Here is a 16312-nt window from a genome sequence, read left to right as displayed (position 1 = left end):
CATTGTTTTAGGGCCCTTTACATACATCATTTTATTTAATTCTCTGAACACCTTTTGAAGTGTGTGTCATTATCCCATTTCCCTGATGAGGAAAGAGAGGCTCAGACCAAATGACTTGCTTGTATTTGCATAGTTACTAAATGGTGCTGCTGGGATACAAAGCCCATGTTCTCCGCCCCCCCTCCCCCATACACATTCCTTCGGTTGTTCATATTTACTGAGTGCTTTAATGCCAGGCACTGTTTTAGGTGCTGATACAGTACGATCAAAGGAGACAAAGATTCTGCTGAGATGGACCCCACTCACCTCCTGATTGTGAGGGAGAGGGGCCTGGTCTTCCTAAGGTCTCCTGTCCTAGATGTCTCTGGGTGGGTGTGGTGGCTGCTGTGATTTTTGGCTATTGCTGAGATGGAATCCACGGCCCAGCTCTACTCAAACAACAGGTCACTCGGCTTCCTCTCTCTCTGCTGCTGGGTCTCTGAAGCCTTCCTCTGTGAGACTACACAGGCGAGAAGGTTTATTCTGTAAGGAATGTGGCTGTTCCTTTCTCCCTGCCAGTTTTCCCCACATTTCCTTGCTTTTATCACCAAACGCTTCCTTCAGCCACCACCCTCAGCTGAAGTCTGATTCAGTTCCACGATTTAGCCCTGATAAAGACAAGTTATTTTGGCCTCCTCTTCTGCCCTAAGCCCCAGTGAGCATTTGGACCCAATGTTTTCACTTGTCATTTTAGACTGTTTGCCAGAGTTTGCGGAAAAAGGCCTGTATTATTAATGCCTGGGAACAGCTGCACCCTGCCAGGTTGTCATGTGAGACCTCTGAAAAGCCCCGAGCTGCAAGGCCAACTGCTCTCCAGGGCCCACTGGGTCAGGTGGGAAATGTGATCCTGCAGAAACTGCAAACGGCCAGGGAGGGCAGAAAGCAACTTGGAAGGGACTGCTCGGAGCCTCATGTAGGAGACACGACAGCCCAGCCAGCATCTCAGGAGGCCTGATTCCACCCGAGCCTCAGTGGGGCCTGCTAATTTTGAAGATCTTTTAGTCTGAAGGCTCCTACCCTGTAAGATAAAAATGAAGACATTAATAATCAGTTTAGTAATATTTAGAGAGCCATGATTTCTTAGAGTGGATACTACCTTCACCACTTGGAATAAATTAGTTTTAATCTCCAGAACAAGCCTTTGAGGTAGGTGGATGAGAAAACAGCCTCAGGTTAAGTGAATTACTTTAGGCCGTGCTTGCTGGTAGTCAAGGGGAGGTGGGATTCACACCTAGGTCTCTCCAGCTGGAAGCGCAAGATCCCTTCAGGGCAGAGTGAGCCGCTAGACACAGAATCACATCTCTCTGACTCACCTGCAGTTTATCCCTGCAGTTGGTCCCAGTCCCTCTGTCTCTCATTTTTGTCTCTCCCCATCTTTCTGTAAACATTTCTGGAGCCTAGGATTCCAGTGGGCACTTGACCGGAGTTCAATGTCAGCTGGGCCAGGGTTTAGTGGGGTGGATGGTTAGTGAGGAGAGATAGTCTTGGCACCTTGTCCTCTATCAGCTGAAATGGCCCCTCTTCACCTCTTCATGCCCCATCAAAGCTCTTTTATAGCACCAGGAGCTCACCACGGAGTTTAGAAGAAACAATCTAATAATGTCACTTGCTTGCTTAGAAAACCTCCACCAGTCCCAGTTGTTGGCAGGATAAATTGAAACTAGAAACACTTGTGTCTGGTGCCGATCTCCTACTGAAGCCCACTTTCCACCACTGCAGCTGCATCCCCTGCCTCACCTCACAGCTTCTTCTCAGCCCTGTAGGCCACTCATGACTGAGCTTCTCCATTGCTGTTCTCTTTGCTGGGTATGCCTTGCTCTGCTCGGGAAACTCCTATTCATCCTTTAAGACCCAGGATGAACTTTACCTTTTCTGACTTCCTCTAGTAGAATTGGCACCACCGCAGCCCTTAGTTCTTAGTGCCTTACAGGGTGTTCCATTCACTAGTTTATGGTCTTTCTCTTCCCCGAAGGCCTCAGCAGCAGGAGCTTGGCCCTATTTGTCACCTGTCCTTGGGGGATATTTGTGTGAAGAAATGAATGAGGGCTCATTAATAAACTTGTACTAAAGTATGAGTCACAGGTGGCACCACTTTAACTGAAACATGTCAGGGAAATTCAGAGAAAGGAGAGGTGATAGGCTGAAGCCCAGAACTATTGCTTAACTGACCAGTGAGCCAGGCTCTGTGCCTAGATGAGCCTTAGGACTCACTGAGAGAGGGTCCTAGAGGCCTGAAGTCACAACGGGAGGCCTTATAATTGGAGGGTGAAGCAGAGGCCATCCGTGTTCCCCAGGCCAGCCTCCCAAACTCTGTGCCTGGCCTGGCTCCCAGGAGAGGGGCTCATTGGGTAGGGCTGGCTGCAGACCTGGAGAGTGGGATTCTGTATGGCCTCAAAAGGGTGGTGGTGGAAGGGGGAATTGTGTGGAAGAGGAGTAGAAGCAGAGGCAGGAGAAAGTCCAACACAGACTTTCCTTCCTTACCATGGTGCTTGAGGGCGTCTTCCTGGCTAGAGCTCTTGCCTAATGGCTGCTCCTGAGGATACAACATGAGCTAGATTCAAGCATGAATTTGTAGCCAGGACCTGGATATATGGATCATTCTATGCCCCTGGGCCTCCTGCCCATTTCATTCCTCCTTCCTTTCCTGCTGTATAGGCACTTAGTGCTTTGGAGATGGTCAGGTCTGAGTTTAAATCCTGGCCTCAGGCACTTATATTGCTAATTGTATACCACTGAGCAAAAATAATAGGGATATTATTTTTTATAGGGTCATTCAGATCAGTGATGATGATGATACTGGCAGGAGTTTACTCTGTGCCAGGAGTTATTCTAAGTGGTTTATGACCAATATCTCATTTATTCCTCTGAATACCATATAGGGAGATGCTGTCGTCATTCTGAACCCCCAGCGGTATAACTGAGGTTCAGAGAGGTTAAGTAAGTTGCCTGGAGATCATAAAACAAATAAATGATGGAATCAGGTCATGGACCCACGTATGTCACACCTTAACCACTATACCATCAGTCCACAATTTGCCTGGTCCTAAGAACCAGCTAGGGCTCTTGTGAAAAGAACAATTCCCAGGCCCTGTCTCAGATTCTGATTTAACCCAGCTAGGGTGGGGCCTGGGGAGCAGTGGATGTTTTAGGATCTCTTAAGTTTAACAAACATTATAATGTTCTTCCCTGCCTATAAGTTGTGGCTCATGGTTGGCTCTCAATAAATGTTAGCTGTTAGTATTATAATATAAATGGATTGAAAGCATATCTTATTGTGAAAGGATATTTATTTTATAAAATCTCAGTAGTCCTAGAACTAGATCCTAAAGACAAAAGTCAAGAGGAAGTAGATTCTGGATCACTGGATCTACACTCTAAAACTCTAAACTCAGCAAATGGAATGAGCTGACTTCAAAGGTCCTTGTCACTTGTGGTCAAACAATCAGTGCTATCATATGCTGGGTGTGAAGGTTGAGCTGTTCTTCAGGGACCGGGTGCCCAGTTGGTGCCTGCTGTGTGCAGTGTGCTGCAGAGGGCATTTGTGCACTGAGGAGGGCTTTGGGTGTGTTAATGTTCTAAGAGAGGTGGAGTGGAGCAGCTATGCAAAGTAAAGAAGGATCCCAACTCTGGGAGGGAAGAAGGAAAGAGGTGTTAAAAGAAAAACTTTAGACAAAATAAATGTAACAGAGTTTATTTGAGCAAAGAACCATTCCAGAATCCGGTGGCACTCAGAACCAGAAGCAGTTCAGAAAGGTTTGCTGCAGCAGCGTGGACAGTGAGCTTTTATAGGCTGAATGTGGAAGGAAGACAAAGAAGATATATTTGATTGATCAGAGTGGAAAGACCCTAGGTAGAGGTTAGTTGGTGGTTTCTGACTGGTAAGTCTCTATTTTCATATTGTTTACATTAAATTGGGTTTTGGTTTGCTTAAGTAGGAGCTCTGGCTATGGAGACAACCTTAGGCTAATATCCTCCTTCTTATTTGCTTTAATGGAGGGATGGCAGAGGCAGAAGTGAGCAGGTGTTTCAGGGCCATCACTCCCTGCCTTGTGCCCTGGGTAACTGGCACCAAAGTCTCCTTTTAGCTTCTGAGCCTTTAGACTTCCCATTATGCCACCAGCACACTAAAGCACTTCACTTTCCTCAGGGACTGAGGGTTGACAGATAACTTTCTCTTATTGGCATCCCAAGTCTTGTCTTTGTTTTTGGGTTCTCAAGGTCCATCTTGCAGGCATATGAATTACAGAAAATAGTCAGGGACTATTGTCTCATCAGAGCCTGGAGCAAGACTTTACCCTACTCACGCCTATTGACTTTCTGTTTCTAACCTCAGCCTTGATGACAAAACTCAGCAAACACTTTCTTATAGACTAAGAGCACGCTGTAAGACAATGCTTAAAATGGAAGGAATCCACTGGAGGTCTGTTTTTGGATGCTTCCATTCCTAAGACCCATGATTGGAGATACAGAGCAAGCCATGTACAGGTTGCATCAAAGGGATGCCGCATTCCTACTTTTACATTTGAAGTCATCCCTAACGTTTGTAAATGTGGATAATCATGATCTTCCTCAAGTCATTTCTTGGTAATTGCAGCGGAAATACATTGTTGCTTACAAGGGACTCTCAGAGAGGCCCCCTTGATGCTGAGGATCATGGCAGATTGTTGGGGAATGTATATCTGCAAACTGTTAGGGCTCCGTGGCAAGGATGTTGAGGGCCAGAAGTTTGACAGCCTTTGAGGAGTGATGACAGCTGGGCAGATGAAGTGAGAGGAAAGGAACATGAGCTGTATGTCATTTAATCAACCTTGGGCTTGGGACCAAAGTGTTCCTGTGTGTATTGACTTGGACAAGGAGAACATGTGAGTTCCCCCTCATCTCTGTCTGCCAAACAGACGAAGATGGCATCTTCTAGTATATTGATCTCACGTGTGAGAAAAACAAAAATTCTGCAAGAGTGGCAAAGGCACTTGAGGGCTTTTTCCAACTCAAACTTTACTTTCTGTAGCTGTGAACAGATCTTGCTTTTTGGTTTACATTATTCTCGTTCTCATGTTCAGATGGAAGGTCCTCCACTCCAATTCCCTTTTTAATTGCCTATTTGCTACCTTTTCTTCCAGCATTCCTTGACTTCCCACTCAGGTTGAGACCTCTCAATCACTGCCATTTCTGTCTTCTGTGTCTCCCTGACCATGTTTCTGTTCAAAAACCCTGCTCACATATCCTTTCCTTATTGGAGGCCTCTGACTATAGCCAGCCATTCCAGTAACAGTCCCTGTCTTCATTTTTAACCACAGCCAAGATGGTATCTTTTTCTTAGACCTCCTTGTATAAATATTGTCACTATTATAGATGGTCCTTGGCTTATGATAGTACAACTCATGATTTTTTGACTTTACAAAGATGCAAAAGTGATACACATTAAGTAAGCTCCTTGATTGGCAATGGGGTTATGTCCAGATAAACCCATCCTAGTTGAACTTACGATGGGCTTATCTGGATAGAACAGCATCCTAAGTCGAGGAACATCTGTATATAATTTGTTATTTTATTATAGTGATCTAATTACCTTTATTTTGCTGATTTGTTTTCTGCCTCAGGTATGCTAAGTCTGTCTCTCAAAACCCGTTGAGGGCGGGAACTATAGTTTATGTGGAGGTAGCGATGGTTGTATTTTAATTTCACACAGTGTCTAGCAGGTCATTCATTGAACAGATGTTTACTGAATACTTACCAAGGTCTAGACACTGGACATAAAGGTGCTAGGGATACGGAGCTAATTATCACTTGGTGGTTGAAGTTCTTACAGTTTTAAGGGAAGACAGATATGATATTTCATCACTAAAATGATATTTTGATTTGATTAGAATTGTTATTGAGATTTAAGTAAAATTTATTGGGAACTCAGATGAAAAATGAGAAAAGAAAGAGATAGAGACAGATTTAAGAGATATTTTGAGAGTAGAAATAGTAGAAGTTTGTGACCTATTCATTTTGATTCAAAACCCTTTACAGGCTTGTTTGAAAGGCAGAGAGGTACTGGCATGGACAGATTGGTCCAGGAGCACTCAGGGTGAGGGATGAGTTGAATATGGGATGAGGAGGAAGGAAAAGTTGAAGCTACCAAGCTTCACAAGACAGGAAGAGGTAGAGAGTGAGGGAGGGGATTATAATTACTAACACATACAGAGTGCTTATTATTATGTGTAAGGTAATTAACATAAATTGCCTCAGTATTTTTTATAATAACCCTAAGAGGTAGGTGCCATTATTTTCTCTGCTTTACAGGTGAGGAAACAGACACTCAGAGCAGTTAACTAGCCTAAGATCATGCAGCTGGGAAGTGGCAGAGTTAGGTTTAAACCCAGGAATCATTGCTCCAACGGAGACACCCGTGCAGCTGGGTAAAGACAAACTGCCAGCTGACCAAGAATGCCCCCAAAGGGCTCTCGTGCTGATAACTGCTAAATTTATGCCTCCAGCTGTACCTTTCTCCTGCCCTCTAGACAGTTTTCCTATCAGTCTTCCTACTTCACACTCTGTTTGACAGTCTAGACTCAAATTCAGGGTACCCAAAACTGAACTCCAGATCTTCTCTGCCTCCCTGCCCCCCAGATCTGCTCTTCCCTCGTCTTTCCCTTTTCCACTGGAAGCAGCACCATCCTTTGATTTTTTTGGGCCCCAAGACTTGGAATCATCCTTGACTCTTCTCTCTCACACACTCACATCTAAAACATCAGGTGTGATTTTCAAAGCACCTCTAAAATATACCCATGTTTTACCACCTCTACTGCAACTACCTGGTCTGAGCCATGAGCATCTCTTACTGGGAGTGTTGCTGTCTCCCTGCTCCCATCGTCGTCCCCTATTCCTGTCCCCACATGGCAGCCTGAGCATTCCTCTGCTGTGGCTCCCATTTTATTCAGTAAAAGCCAAGAGTTCTTCCATGACTCCAAAGGTCTTGCCTGGTTTCCTCCTCTTCCCCCACTCCTCTGTCTCCGTTCCTGTCTGACCCCCTCTCTGTGTACTCTCCCCCTTGCTCCCTTCCAGCCAGTGCACACCACTGCACTCTGCTTTGAGGCTTTGCCTTAAATGCTCTTCCCCAGGTATTGCAGGGCTCACTCCTTCAGCACCTTCAACTCTTTGCACTAATGTCCCCTTTTCAGCTAGGTGCAGCGGCTCCTACCTGCCTGAAGTCCCAGCTATACAGGAGCCTGAGGTGGGAGGATCACTTGACCCCAGGAGTTTGAGGCTGCAGTGAGCTATGATCGCGCCACTGCAGTCCAGCCTGGGTGACAGAGTGAGACCTCATCTCTAAAAAAAAAGAAAAAAATCCCCTTTTCAAAGAGGACTCATCTGGTGATACCTTTGAAGATGAAAACCTGCCTCAACCCAGCACTTCTGATACTCCCTTCTGGTACTCTGCTCTACTTTATTTCCCAGAGAACTTGGTATCTTTTATGATACTAAATAGTTTCCCTATTTGTTACATTGATAGTTTTTTTCTGTCTCCCTCTGCTACAGTGTAAAACTCTCTAAAGAGATTGCTGATCTTCATCTGGTTTATTCACTGTTGTACCCTAAATACCAAGAATTATGCTTAGCACTTACCAAGTGGTTAATAAATTTTTTTAAAAAATAGTAAGTATAGAATACAAAGTCTCTGTACAGATCTCAAATTTTTTAGTGGATGTGGTCTGAAGTCTGGCAGGGAGGCCAGGGGGGGCTGGCCATGTGGATGCAGGAATCTTCTGCATGCAAGAGGCACAGAGTAGTGAGGGGAGCCCACCCCTAAAGCTTGCCCCTTGGGGATGTGGGTATTTCAGGGCTGGCAGGAAGTGGTCACCAGAGGAGGTTGAGAGGGGGAGGGGGCAGGGAAATGGGGAGGAGTCTGTAGGGCACTAGAGGGAGGGTGTCTGAAGGAGAGACCCAGAGAGGCCTGACTGAAGTATTGGAAGTACTGCAGTATTGGAAGGCAGTCTTCAGATTTTGCAATTAGAAAGGCACTTTCAGTGGAATGGTGTGGGCTGACCTCAATTATTTGAGGAACAAGTGGAAAGCGAGGAAGAGTAAACAACTCAAGGGGCCTTGCCATGAGGAAGGAGAGATTAGGTTGCTGTTTGAGGAAGTGGTTTGTTTGAGGATTTTTTTTTAGCTGTAAAAAAATAATTTTTGGGGTGTGAGTGGGTGAGTGGGGATGGGGAAATGACACAGTAAACTGATCACATCCAGACTGGCTTATGAAACATCGTGCAGGTTATATCTGGTCCATGCCAAAGAATTGCCATTCTGTCCAAATCCCTACCATGGTGCCTGGCACATAGTGGATCCATAATAAATATTTGTTGAATGTAATATTAAATACTGTAGGATTTAAGGACAATTCCCTATACCGCCACTAACAACAAAATAACAAGAATGTCTGATAGAGGGGGATTGCTTTTCAAACCCCTAGCCATTAGCTGGTGGCATCTTTCTCTCCTTCACGACATACTCCTTTGTGCTTTGAGCAGCTATGTGTGGTTATATTTTGGTTTCCTCTGTACTGCACAGTGTTTATGTTTTCAAGAGGTAAATCTTAAAACAACTCACTTGGGTGGTTAGACTGGATGTTATGTAAAGGTTGTGTAGGGAATATGGTGGTAAGTCTGGGGGAGCAAGGGAAGCGAGAGAGTTGGCCAAGGGTGGTGGAAAAGCCACTGGACTCACAGTCAGAGCCTGGTGCTGAATCAGCTCCATCTCACGGCAAGTCGAGCCGCCACTCTGGAAGCTGGATTTAAATGATCTAAGGTCATTTCCTTTGGATTTTATAAAAAGAATAGTGTTAGCAAAGGAAAAAAACAAGACGCCATGACTTGCTAAACGTATTCAGAACATTTTCTTTTTTAACTTTTCAAAAAAGTGGTATGCAGAGAACACAGGCTTATTTCCCTGATGGTGGCAAGTGGCATAACATTCATCAGATGTCCTGGGAGAAAGCACAAGGATTCAACTTCTATTTTATTCTTGCCATCCCTGAAAAAAGATGGATTGGCAGCTGCATAGGAAAGAGTGAAAGAAAGAAAAAACCCCTAACGTTTATTAAGTATCCTGTGTCCCTGGAACTCTGCTAGGCATATGTGCACCTTATGACCATCCCTGTCAGGTAAAGGGCATTGTGTCGGAGTTTGAAGTAACCTACCCAAGGTCACACAGCTAACCATGGGGAGAGAGGACAGCACAAGCCCTGGGGAGATAAAATTGAGCCCATGGCCAAAGAAGAATGAATCTAAGAAATGTGGTTGTTTGAAGTCAGTCACATTTCCCAACATCCAGCACAGTGTCTTATTCTCCTGAGAATTTGAGAAACATTTATTTGTCGAAAAGGTGGTTGGGTGGTTGAGTGGTTGAGTGAGTTACCAAGGCCCTGAGAAGACTTCCAAATGTTTTTTGCTGAAGTGCTGTTGGAGGGCTTCAAGGTCTTATAAAGAAAGAGAGAAACCTAAGGGGAGAGAAATATAATTTAAATTTTCAAAAGATATAGTTACAAACCATCAGTATCAGCCAATAAATGAGATGACCTATGTAAACTATATATTGCACATGGTAGTACTCAACAAGTGATAACTATGATACTTAAAGGAATTATTAATTATCATTAAATAAATATATCCCTGTTGCTTCTCCTTACCCGGGGATATGAGACACAGACTTACCATGCCCTGACACTTTTAATTTGGGGCTCATATTCAAAAGCACTGTAGCTTTTCTCAATCCATAATGTCTTACTATGTAAGGTAACATCTTTCCCGATTGGCAATCATGCCCAGCGCCTTGTACCTCAGTTTTAGTTCCTCCTTGTGTGCCTGTACAGTGAAATTTCCATGTGGCCCCTTAGTCTATATGTTAAGGACCATCCCAAATATCCTTTCAATGTCCAAGCATTTTTGTGTGATGTAAAAGCACAGTGAAACTTTAGTTTGTATTGGTTGTGATGGTAATTAACTTAGAACTCTTAGACAGCGAACATCTTTGTATTCTCAAAACCTGAGGATTTATATTCTCATAGACAAGATGGAAAATGTGGACTGGATGGTGGCCCAGTTGGCTTACATGTAGTGCTTCTGTAACTGTCATTAAAGTTGCTAATTTGTGTTGGTCATGGGAATAGTGCTTTTCCTCAACTCTAACCCATGATTTTTAGATGAATACATAAAGGGCTTGCCAATCACATTTATGGATGATTTAAAGCTGGGAGGGATAGGAAATCGTTTATGCCAGAGTCAAGGTTCTCTATATACTTAACAGGCTAGAAGAAGGACTGAGTGAAGAAAGACAGACTGTACCAGGAGAAATGTAAAGACCTACCTGCAGGCTCCGAATGCTGATGGCCAAGCAAGGCAGTGGGGAGGTGGGGCTGAAGACTAGTGAGCCTGGTTTCAGTGGAGCTCAACTAAGTGAGAATTATTAGCATGAGGCCACTGAAATCAAACAGAAACTCTTAATATTTGTGTCGTAGAGGTACAGTCATTCTCTGTTCCTTACTAGTTGGGTCACACTTGGAAACTGTGTTTACGTTAGTTCTTTTAAGAAAGATGTGGACCAATGGGAATAGGCCCAGAAGACAGTGAACAGAAAGATTAAGCGGTCCAGATACCATGTTATCTAAAGAATAGTTCAAAGAATGAGAATGTTTAGTTTAAAAAAGAGAAGGTTTAGAAGTACATCACAATCTTAAAGGATTGTTTCATGAAAAAAATAACAGATGTTTGTTTTACTCTAGAGAGTAGAATTAGAACCAGCAGGTGAGAAGCTTAGGGTCATGGGGATAAACTCAGCCCAAAGTAAATAAAAAGTTTTTCGTAATCAATGTTTGGCCCTCTGTGGCTGGGCTGTCTTGAAAGAAGAGATTATCATTTTTACAGGTGTAAAGTAGCTGCTGGCTGGCCATTTTTGGTTACTGTTGAGTGGGGAATTTGTTTATCAGGTAGAGGATTGGCCTGACTGTCCACCGAGGCCTTTTCTGACTGTGGTGGTGTGATGCCAGGCCTCAGAGAGCACTCGGGCCCCACGCACCATGCACAAGGGAACCGGGTAACACCGTTGGCAAGCTGATGGGGATGGGCGCAGTTCAGAATGCCTGAGTTTTAGATGCAAAGCTAACAGTTGAACTCTTGCTGTATTTGACATGCTTTCAGTGTAGAGAATTATCAATTTTGAGTTTATGTCAGACAATTAGTATCCCAAACTGCCCACCAAGTAGCATTTGCTATTTGAAAAGTAGTAAATAGCAGCACGACTACAGGGTATTTGAGTTTGAGTGTCTTCTCCTAAGAGATCTCAGGGACCCTAAAGACCTCCTGAATGTCCCTGCAGAGTTGTTCCAGCTGGGTGCAGGTCCATTCTTCTTTGTTCACAGCAACCCTTTTCATCCGCCCTTATCTGTAGGGCCCCCCTCTCCTCTGTGTTTTATAGGCATGGGCTTTGGGGTTAGCTGAGTTGGTTTGAATGCTAGCTCCGTACTAGCTGTATGACCTTAGACAATGGGCTTGCCTCTTCTTGTAAAGATTCTAATCTCTATCTATAAAATGCAGGTGACTTTTTTCTACCTTGCAGGTTCTTTAATGATAATTAGAGACAGACAAACTGCCTAGCAGCATAGCACCAAGTCCATGTTCAGTCAATGGTGTTAATGTTTGTGGTGATTACTGATTGGTGTTAGACTGGGCAGCCATATTCAGCCTCCCGTGGGTAACCCCCTGGTATGAAGAATTCCTTCTTGGCTGGGGACTTCCCCTCAGCTCACCCTCTCCAGTCCTTCTCTCTCAAATCATTGCAGTCCTCTCCCACAAGATTCCACTTTTTTGATTTCTTTTTAAAAATTCCAATAAATAATCTAAGCCAGTTTCTGGCTTTGTCCGGAAGCAGCTTGCTCAGATACTGGCTCCGGCAAGTCCCCCATCACTGGCTCTCGTGGTTGCAGCCTCCCCACCTGCCCACCCCTGCTTCCTGGGCATCTGCAAATAGCCGAGCAAAGTTTCATGGTATCGTCACGAATCGCCTTGCCAGGTTTCTATACTTTGTGCTTGGTGGTAATAAACTGACTGGTTCTTTCTTTGTCTCATGCCATGAAGACCTTTCCATTGAAGCTTTTAGTTTGTCACATGGGAGAGGCAGGCAGTACCCAGCTCGCTGCCCTCTCCTGGGCTGACCGTGCTTTGGCTTTTCAGTCAGGCCAGGTATTTATTTTCTCTTGGGTGGAGTGTGATTCTCCTCTAAGTACCTCATTCACGATTCATGTGTTCAGGGCATACAGAAGTCACTTCCTAGGACCCAGTGTGGGCCTAGCAGTGTGTTAGGTGCCTTCGCTTCAGGGAAGACTAGGATGGTTCCTGCTTTCTGGAAGATCTTGCCGTAGCAGGGGAGACAGACATGGAAACTGTGAGAGGGGTGCTATGTCAGGTCTGCACAGGGTGGGGGCACAGGGAGGGGCTTCTGACTCACATTGGGGCAGGGAGACTTTGGCTTCTTATACTAACTTCCCTCGTGTTCAGCACTCTCTTTTATGTCAGACCCACTGGTTCTTCCCACACTGAGTCAAATGACGCCTGTGGCTCCTCCCTGGATGGCCTGATTTGGGCCTCTCAGTTTTCCCACCCAAGAGATTGCCTCCTCGGCCTCACCAGGTCTCACTGGTGAAGGTGTGTGTTCTTGTGACCTGGCTTCCTTGGTGCGTGGGCTCCTCACCCGATGGCCTTGTCCCACACTGGGCAGGGGTATGAGCCACGCTGGTGCCTCTGGGGTGCTCCCTATCCACCTTGCTTCCTTTGCTCACATAACTTTACTGTGGGGGGTGGGTGTGGGCATTGAGCTCATGGGCAGAAGTGAGTTCCACTGTGTCATGGAGCTTGCCTCTGCCCCGGTCCCCACAGCAGAAGCCAGAGTAGGCTTCTGTCCGCCAGCCCTCCCTCCTGCTCCCTGCCTATAATCTTTGGGGACATCGTGGGTCCAACCCTTTTAGAGGCCTTTTGGATACCATTTTACCATCTCCCATCTCTCTCATCTCCTTGTGGCCAAATCAGTCCTGAGGATGGGAATCCAGTTCTTCAAACTGAGCCCTTCAGACCCTGCTGTGGTACCTGAGAACAGTTTCAATATTCAACCATATATATCTTTTAAAATTCCAAACATACTACATGACCACGATCTAAAAAAATCAACAATGAATATTTGAGGCCAACTTTTTTGAAACACAAAGGCAAATTAGATGTGGTCCTTGCCCGTAAGGTGCTCACAGTCCACTGTCTATGTAGGTCAGATGGTTCTCACTGCTGGTCCACACTCGTGAGGTGAATCCTTTACTCACCCACCTAACACACTTATCCCCCCGAATTCTTCCTGGGATTCCAGAGATAGGCCCTGTGACAGAGGATAAGGCCCCTCTCCTCACACCTGGAGCTGCCTGTGGGCTGGGACTCTGACTTGAGTGAGTGTTCGTGTCCCCCTCAGCATCTGGCCTCAGGTGGGGGCTCCCTTTGAACGAGGAATTGAAATAGCCTGCTCATCAAGGAATTTATTCCAAGCTCAAACTCCCTGTGGGTCCCTGTGGGTCCCTGTGGTCACTGCTTGGTGGCCCTTGGGCAGAGCACATCCTTTGTCAGTTTGCTATCATGAACAGCCAGTCTGACTCAATTATTATTAAGTGGCCAACCCAGTGCACTTGAGATTTAAAGAAAAAAAATATCTCCTTTGTTTTTGGTCAGGATGTCAACCGTACTTCTTTTATTCTAAACAAAAAAGTCATTTTCGTGTCCTGCTTGCTCTAGCATGTCAGTAAAATGGAAGGGAAGGCGGAACAGTGAGAAGCTGGAAGTGAAACTAACCAGTATGCAAACTTGCAGAAGTCCCTCAGGATCACAGAGTGGGGATTTTCTCTGCTTCTCAATTAGCTCAGCAGGGTTTTTGTTGTCGTTGTCAAAATATCGTTGTCAAAATGGAAAATAAAGGGGTCTAGTTAAATAACCGTGCCTTAGAGACCTTCCTTCCACCCCGGGGCAGCAGCATGCTGAAAAGAAAGGGTAGGCTTGAGGAACAAGATTTGAGTTTTGGTCCTTTCATTTTTCTAGCTTTGTGGTCTTTGGAAAATCACTTGATTACTCTGAGTTCCAGCTTTCTCATCTGTAAAATAACCTACAGAGTCACTCAGAAGATTTAAAATAACAAAGAAAGCACGCGGCACAGTACTCTGTGTGACACTTGCAGTAACGGTGATGGTGATGACAGTGATCACAGTAGCAGAGGAATACGAGGCTCTGTTCCGCATGCTGCTGCCTGCAGGTGGACAGGGCTGTACTTCCTCATCAAAGAGTGTCTTTGTGACCTGAACCCCTCTGCATGTGCCTTATCTTCCACACATTTCTATGTGTTCAGATGTGATTATCTTCATCCCCTAAATATCAACTGAAATACTGGAGGCCTGGCATAGCTTCACCTCTGAGAAGCAAAATCGTAGTGCACAGAATGAATGCCACATCGGTTCAGCTCCGCTCGGAGTTCGAGAGAGAGAGAGAGAGAGAGAGAGGAATTGGAGCGGTGCCCACAGTCTGACAGCCACCAGTCAGCAGATAGCCTGGCTCCAGCGCAGGTGGGGAGATGTGAGTTAGGGTCCCTCAGTCTCTGTAGGGTGTGCCGGCTGTGATCCCAGCATTTAAATAGTTGTCTTTTTAGTGTAACATGGTACTAAACTGAGGATAATTCTGTTACATAGAAGAAAACACAGTGCTCTCTTTGGGGCTGGAGTCTAGCCCCGCTGTGTTGGATTCACTGAGTGAACTTTTGCATGAGTGTTCAGAGTTGTATAGACAGACACAAGTACTCTGTATCATACAGGTGATTTACAGCAGGGAGATTTTTTGTTTAACTGTCATTTAGTGCCCACGAATATCTATACAAAATAAGATCTTATTTTAAGTAACTTCCAACTCAGCTGTTTATTTTTTCATTTTACCTGCTAATATTTCAGTATGCATGTTTAAAAGATAGGGGCCCTTTAAAATAAAAACAACTTAACTACAATATACTATTATCACATTTAAATAATGAACTATTCCTTAATAGTCATCAGATATGGAGTCAATATTCAAACCTCCTCAGTTATTACGTATGTGTATGTATATCTATGAGTGTGTGTGTATGTGTATATATGTGTGTGTGATTTTTAAAATAGTTTGTTTATCCAAATCAGGATCCAGATGAATACATTGCAATAGGTTGATATGACCTTTAAGACTCTTAAAATGCTTTTAATCGGTAGTTTCCGAAGGGAGGAGGATTTTCTACCTTAGCCAGTGATTTTTCGAACTTACGGGTGGGTAAGTTACATGGCTGCACTGTCTCTGTGCATGAAGGCGGCACCGCCCACAGATGCCACTTCTGCAGAGGTGCTCACTGACTCCCATTGTTCACACCATCTCTCTCGGAAACACCCACTTCCTGGTCATTGGGTTATTAAAATTTTTAAATGAAAATATGATCTTTTGATTACTTCTTTTTTTATTATTCATTTATTATTACTTATCATCTCATCACATGTATTTTTTCAAATTTCCCCTAAGTATTCTTAATGCACACTGAGAAACTCTTTTGTAGTTAGTTGCTTACCCCTCTTATCTCCTCAGTGGATTTGTAAATTCTTTTTTTTTATTTTTTTATTTCAGCTCATTATGGGGGTACAAAAGTTCAGGTTGTATATATTGCCCATGGCCCCCCCACCCCCCAGTCTGAGCTTCAAGCGTGTCCATTCCCTAGACAGTGAACGTCACACTCAACATGTAGGTATGCACCCATCCCCCCCATCCCCCCCAGCCAGAACTTCAAGCTGTCTTTAAATATCTGAATACCAGTCTGAAAGACAAGTCAGCTGTAGAAATCTCAACTTCAGATCTTCACCCAAGATACTTTGTATATTTGCTTTTCCTGGGCCATGCAGATAGAACGTTGTGTTTCTTGTACAGTAAGAGTTTTACAGTTTAGCTTAACTAAAAATAATGCAGATTTGATTTTGGAATTAGGAAGAAACATGCCATGATGTAGAAAAGCCCACCCTGCCACCTACATGATGGGGTAGATTTGTGCTTTTCATTCTTCTTGGCCTTGGAAGGAGGTAGGTAGAGTGTGGGTGAAGCAGTTCCTAGCTAAAAATAGGAACAAGGATGTTTTGAGACAGGAGCTCCTGCTATCACAGGCATCTGTGTGCAAATAGCTGAGGTTATGCAGGTGCCACAGGTGGTACTTA

At 44.6% G+C, this 16312-nt stretch overlaps 1 protein-coding gene across 2 annotated transcripts in view; it reads left to right on the top strand.

Moving 5' to 3' along the window:
* ST6GAL1 (ST6 beta-galactoside alpha-2,6-sialyltransferase 1) overlaps positions 1 to 16312 on the top strand; it is a 125799-nt gene that overhangs the window by 40749 nt on the left and 68738 nt on the right. The gene's annotated exons all lie outside the window — the stretch shown is intronic.

This window comes from Eulemur rufifrons, chromosome 7, assembly GCF_041146395.1.
Source record: "Eulemur rufifrons isolate Redbay chromosome 7, OSU_ERuf_1, whole genome shotgun sequence".
NCBI lineage: Eukaryota > Metazoa > Chordata > Mammalia > Primates > Lemuridae > Eulemur > Eulemur rufifrons.
This window is presented reverse-complemented; position numbering and strand designations above follow the sequence as displayed.